Below are 7,182 nucleotides of genomic sequence, written 5' to 3' on the forward strand. Positions count from 1 at the left end.
TGGTGTGATAAGTGATTGAGAACGAACTTATGAAACTTTGTGTCTTTATTGGTGTGAATTATAGTGAGTGTGCCAAAGGATAAGTAAGCAATGTGTATTGTAACAGTATTATACTTTTTGATATTAGTATTTAGCCAAAAGAGGTATTATAAATTATAATATAAATAAAATATCTGAAGTTTGACTATTTTAAATATTAAATATATTGACTTGCATACAATATATGCGCATAATATGAACATATTATATTATATGTTTTAGAGGAGTTTAATTATGGGTTTAAACGATTCGAATGTGAGTGTGACAAGTCATGATAAAGAAAATATAAGTAAGACCGATCATGGTGACAGAGGTGGTATGCTATCTGAGTTTGTGGTTAAACCACCTAATCAGTTTTTGGTTAAACCACCTAATCAGTTTTTGGTTAAACTACCTAATAATCAGTTTGTGGTTAGATCACCTAATCAGTTTTTGCTTAGACCACTTAATTTTATGGGTTTTGTAGGTGTTACTGTTGTTTTTATTATGCACCAGCTTTATAAATATAATTTTCGTGATCCTACAGTTCCTAAGAATAGATTTTTAGAGTACTTTCTTGAGCCTGTGTTACTTGGTATTGCATGCCTTATACCTGTTGCTATATGTGATTATATACAATCACGAACTGCTTGCAGCTATATACAATCACGAATTGCTTGCAGTAATAAGCAGGATAGAGAGAATATTCTGTGTGATTATAAAGATGAAGATAATTGCGATAATAGTATTGATGAAGGTGAAATTAGCGAATCTGCTGTTGAGGATGAAGAGGGTGAAAAGTCTGATATTGACAATGTTTCTAAATTTACTGATGATGCTCAAGTATATAACCCTGATGTTACTCAATTATGTGGTACTGCTGTTTCATCAAGTAACGGTGTTTACTAGCGATTCGAATAAATATAGCAAAGCTTTAATTTAGTAAAGTTTTGTTATATTTTCTGATATTAGTGTTTAACCGAAATAGGTATTATAAATTGTAATACAAATAAAGCATCTGAAGTTTAACTGTTTTAAATATTAAATATATTGACTTGCATACAATATATGCACATAATATGAACATATTATATGTTTTAGAGGTGATTAATTATGAATTCAAATATGGATGTAAAAAATCATGATGAAAAAGATTATAAGTAAAATCGATCATGATGAAGAAGTTGACGAGAGGTGTGCTGCATTACTACACGGGTGTCTTCTGTTAATGTGTGGTGCATCTGCCTCCTTGGCTGGATATCATATTTATGGTTATTATAATAATTCTCATGATTTCAGTGAATTTATCAATGAGACTTATAAAGGTTTTAAAGGTTCTTGTTCTGACTTTTTTATTCGTCTTCTCGTAGATGTGGCACTTTTTATACCTTTTTCTATATGTTCGTCAGTAATGGAAAATATACAATCACGAATTGCTTGGAATAAAGATAATGTTGTGTATAATGACAAAGATAAAAATGCTTTCGATAATAATCTTGATAAAGCTGAAATTAGTGAATCTGCTGTTGACGCTGAAGAAGGTGAAAAGCCTGATACTGACAATGTTTCTAAATTTACTGATGCTGCTCAAGTATATAACCCTGATGTTACTCAATTATGTGGTACTGCTGTTTACCACCGATCCAACATAGCAAAGCTTTAATTTAGTAAAGTTTTGTTATATTTTCTGATATTAGTGTTTAATCGAAATAGGCATTATAAATTGTAATATAAATAAAGTATCTGAAGTTTGACTATTTTAAATATTAAATATATTGACTTGCATACAATATATGCACATAATATGAACATATTATATGTTTTAGAGGTGATTAATTATGAATTCAAATATGGATGTAAAAAATCATGATGAAAAAGATATAAGTAAGGTCAACCATGATGAAGGAGTTGAAGGGGACTCTGAGTTATATATGGCTTTGGTTAAATCTATTTTTTCTAGTTTTATAAAGGGTGCTATAGAGGGTGCTATTATAACTAGTATACTATCGTCCTCGATTGGTGGATACATGGTTTATAATCGTTGTAATAATTCTCATGATTTCAGTGAATTTATCGATTGCTCTTGTAAAGATTTTAGAGACCTTTTTTCTGGCCCTTTAACTTCTGTCCTCAAGAACGTGACACTTGTTTCTATGGGTCTTGTACCTTTATATGCGTATTTTATACAATCACGAACTGCTTGTACTAGCGAGCAAAATAAAGAGAATATCGTGTATGATGATGATAAAGGTGAAATTAGAGAATATTTTATTGACGGTGAAAAGGATGAAAAGTCTGATATTGACAGTGTTTTGGGCTCTTCTAATGCTACTCAATTAGGAGATCAAGGTTACCAATACGATCAAATAAAGCTTTGACTTTTTCTCATATTAGTGTTTAACCGAAATAGGCATTATAAATTATTATATAGATAAAGTATCTGAAGTTTTACTATTTTAAATATTAAATATATTGACTTACATACATATATATGCACATAATATGAACATATTATACGTTTTAGAGGTGTTTAATTATGGTTTTAAATATGAATAAAAAAAATCATGATAAGAAAGATATAAGTAAAATCGATCATGATGACGGAGGTGGTATGCTGTCTAAGTTTTTGGTTAAACCACCTAGTCTTACTTTTGATGGTTTTATGTGTGCTACTTTTGTTGTTGCTATGTTAGCGTTTTATCATTATAATTTTTGTGATCCTATTGAAGATTCTAAGAATAGATTTCAACTTATTTTCTTGAGCCTATTGAAGATTCTAAGAATAGATTTTCAACTTATTTTCTTGAGCCTATTGAAGATTCTAAGAATAGATTTTCAACTTATTTTCTTGAGCCTATTGAAGATTATAAGAATAGATTTTCAGCTAAGAATAGATTTTCAGCTTATTTTCTATCTTGGTTTCTTAAGCCTGTATTATTCGGTGTTGCATGTGTTATACCTTTTTATATATATTCGTTAGCAATTAAAAATATACAATCACGAATTGTTGGGACTAATGAGCAAAATAAAGAGAATATTCTGTGTGAAAATGATTGCGATGATTATAAAGGTGATAGTATTGATGAAGGTGAAATTAGCGAATCTGCTGTTGAGGATGAAGAGGGTGAAAAGTCTGATATTGACAATGTTTCTAAATTACTGATGATGCTCAAGTATATAACCCTGATGTTACTCAATTATGTGGTACTGCTGTTTCATCAAGTAACGGTGTTTACTAACGATTCGAATAAATATAGCAAAGCTTTAATTTAGTAAAGTTTTGTTATATTTTCTGATATTAGTGTTTAACCGAAATAGGCATTATAAATTGTAATATAAATAGAGCATCTGAAGTGTAACTATTTTAAATATTAAATATATTGACTTACATACATATATATGCACATAATATGAACATATTGTACGTTTTAGAGGTGCTTAATTATGAATTCAAATATGAATGTAAAAAATCATGATGAAAAAGATATAAGTAAGATCAATCATGGTGAAGAAGCTAACAGGAACTCTGGTGCACGTAGGGCTTTTATTATTTCCGGTGTGTGTAGTGTTATAGCTTCATCCTTTCTTGGATATAATCTTTATAATCGTCATAATAATAAATTTCATGATTATAGTGAGTTGTCTGGAAATTATAGTAAATTTTCAAATGATCTTGTACATTATTCTTGTGGTTCTATTCTAGTTGGTTGTATACTTGTTGTATCTTGCTATGCAATTTCGGGATTGTCACGAATTTCTTGCAGTGACGAGCACAATGATAAGGATAAAAATGATTTCGATAATAGCCCTGATGACTATGAAGTTAACGAGCTTGCTGTTGACGCTGAAAATTCTGAAAATTCTGATATTAATACTGCTTTGGACTCTTCCAACACTATTCAGTTAGGTGATAAAGCTTCTTACAACGTTATTAATAAATAAAGCTTTATATGAATTATACGCTGATGTCTGTGTATAGATTTATTATATTTTCAACTAGAGAACAAATGTTTTTCTTGATGCACTTACTGGTCAGGAAACAGTAACTACTGAAGAGTGCGCTGATCACAGTGAAGATGTTGACACTACTATTGAACCTTGCAACCAAATATTTCTTGATATTTTGCTACTTTATATGAATTTAGTATGTTGAATTATATTATATGTTATACTAACATCGTAAGTAGTTTAATTGTTAATGAGGGTAATAATATGGAAGATTATATTATTATAAATAATGAGAATTGCAGGGCGAAAATAAAAGTTGTACCTTTAGTATTTGTTATACTTTTAATCCTTGCCTATTATTTTTTGGATGATGAACGTCCTATGTACTTATTAAAAGGTTTAGCTGTTGTGGTTTGCTATGAGGTTTATTACAGTTGTACAAAATTTTTGGTTGAATCGAATAATTATGGAGGTGATAACTTAGAGCAGCCTGATGATGTTTTTCATGATGCACTTACTAGCCAGGAAACAGTAATTACTGAAGAGTGCGCTAATCACAGTGAAGATGTTGACACTACTATTGAGTCTCAATATTGTATTATCTTAATGGAAGATACAATGCAACCAAATATTACTTAGTATTTTACTGTTTATATGAATTTAATGATTGACTAATATTTATTATATGTATAAACTATAAAGAATTTAATTAACCAAGGAGGATAATGATGTGAATAATAACATGGGTAATGATAGGGTTGTCCGGCAGGGTGATAATAATATTATTATTTATAGGGGTAATGATAAGGTTATTCATAGTGGTATAAATATCCTTATTTATAAGGATGGTGAACTTATTATTGATTATATGCGTAATAGTACTTACTATAATCCTAATTATAGGACTATTTATAAGGGTAGTTATATAGGTAAAAATATTACTATTCATAGGGGGGGGTGATATGGATAGGGGTGATATGGTTATTTATAGGGATGGTAATAGGGTTATTCATAGGGGTAGTGATATTATTATTCATGATGGTTATGAACTTATCATTTATGAGGGTAATGATATTAATATTTATAGGAGTAGTCAGGAGATTTATGTTTCAGACCATATGAAATTAAATACTAATAACGAAGATAGATTATGGGTATGTAGTGCATTATATGAAGGTTTATATAATTTATGTGATGTTTATGGTCATTGTATTTGGAATAAGAGCTGTTATTCGAATTGGTATGATAATCTTTTGCTTATTCTGACTATTATGTTTATTGCAAACCCTTTTAATATTGATTTTGTTTATATTGGTGATGCTAATACTTCTCGAACTGATACATTGAGTTCACGAATTTGTACTTTCGGTATTTTCTGCCTTATATGGTCTTATAGAGCTCTTGGAGTTCGTAATTTACTACCTTTACCAGGACTTCCACCAGAACTTGATATAGGGATTATAGTTTTTATGATGATTAAGAATGACCTTACTTCTTGTATAAAAAACTTATTATCGTATATTGAATCTAAATTAAATAATAGTGCTAACGTTGCTTCTAGTAGTGATGGAAATGATAACTTAGAGCAACCTGATGAAGTTTTTTATGATGCACTTACTGGTCAGGAAACAGTAACTACTGAAGAGTGCGCTGATAACCACGGTGAAGATGTTGATAATATTGATAATACTATTGAAGTTCATGATTATATTCAATTAGATGAAGGTAGAATGCAACCAAATATTGCTTAGTATTTTACCATTTTATATAAATTTAATACGTTGACTTATATTTGTTATATATATAAACTATCAGTAATTTAATTACTAAAGAGAGCCATGATATGGGTAATGATGAATTTTTCTATATAATATCGGTTAATGGTAAACTTGTATTATATTCTGCATTGTTATATCATGCTTATTGTATTAATAGTGTGATATTTCCTGATATCATACCTAAGATTTCACGTAAATATACTTTTCTGCTTTCTCTATACATTACAAACCCGTTAAAGCTTATATTGCTTATAATGTTAATCGTGTGATGGGTACTGGTATTATGTCTAATATTATAGGTAAACATATTTTTATGGTTCCTCTCTGTGTTCCAAATTTCGCTAGAGCTTATATTACTTATAATAGTCGAGGGATGTTCGAATATAGTTTATCACGATTTTTTGAAATCTATTTCGCAGTTAATATTACATTTAGCTTATTTCGTACGGTTATTGATACTTGCATAGGGGACTTATTATTGTATACTGATTCTAGTGATAAGTTGGAGCAACCTGATGATGTTTTTCATGATGCACTTACTGGCCAGGAAACACTAACTACCGAAGAGTGCGATGATAACCACGCTGAAGATGTTGACGATACTATTGAATTTCAAGATTGTATTCAATTAATGGAAGATACAGTGCAACAAAATATTGCTTAGTGCAACAAAATATTGCTTACTATTTTATATAAGTTTATTGAGTTAATTTTTTGGATTGATATGCATTAATTGTTAATGAGGGTAATGATATGGATGATAATATAGGTGATTATGTCTTTGGTGTGCGGGTGGGTATTAAGTATAAGTATCGACCTCTTTATAGACGTCAATTATATTATGGATTGTTATTATATTCTGTTTTTTATATTAACCGTGATTCAGAGCCTAATATTTCATCTAGTTCTATTTTTGCGCTTATTTTCTGTGTTTTAGACCCTTTATGTATTCTTGCACATCTTGAGAATAACAGTAATGGTAAAATATATGAATATAATCTTACACGAGTCTTATGGGGGGTTCTATCTTGTACAAGGTTACGATTATCTTTTTCACGAATCTTATTAGGGGTGATTTCATCTTGTATAAAACCTTCATCGGACATTGATGTTGCTGATGACCTACTGGATCTACACGGATACAGTTTTCTACAAAGTTTATTTTTTTGGAGCGCTGTTACTTGTTGTATAACGCACTTACCACCATATATTATCTCTCAATTGAATACTAATACTAATAGTGTTGTTTTTAATAGTGATGGAAGCAGTGTTGATGGCACTAATAAATCAAAGAAAATCACTGAAAAGTGCAGTGAAATTGGTAGTCATAGTGAACTTGCTATGGATGAAGAATGTAGTACGGATGAGGAACGTAGTATTATGGGTGAGGCCTCTGAGGAAAATAGTAGTATTGAACCCTGTAATATTACAAGATTAT

This window comes from Phallusia mammillata, unplaced genomic scaffold (genome assembly GCF_965637545.1).
Source record: "Phallusia mammillata unplaced genomic scaffold, kaPhaMamm4.hap1.1 HAP1_SCAFFOLD_193, whole genome shotgun sequence".
Lineage (NCBI taxonomy): Eukaryota > Metazoa > Chordata > Ascidiacea > Phlebobranchia > Ascidiidae > Phallusia > Phallusia mammillata.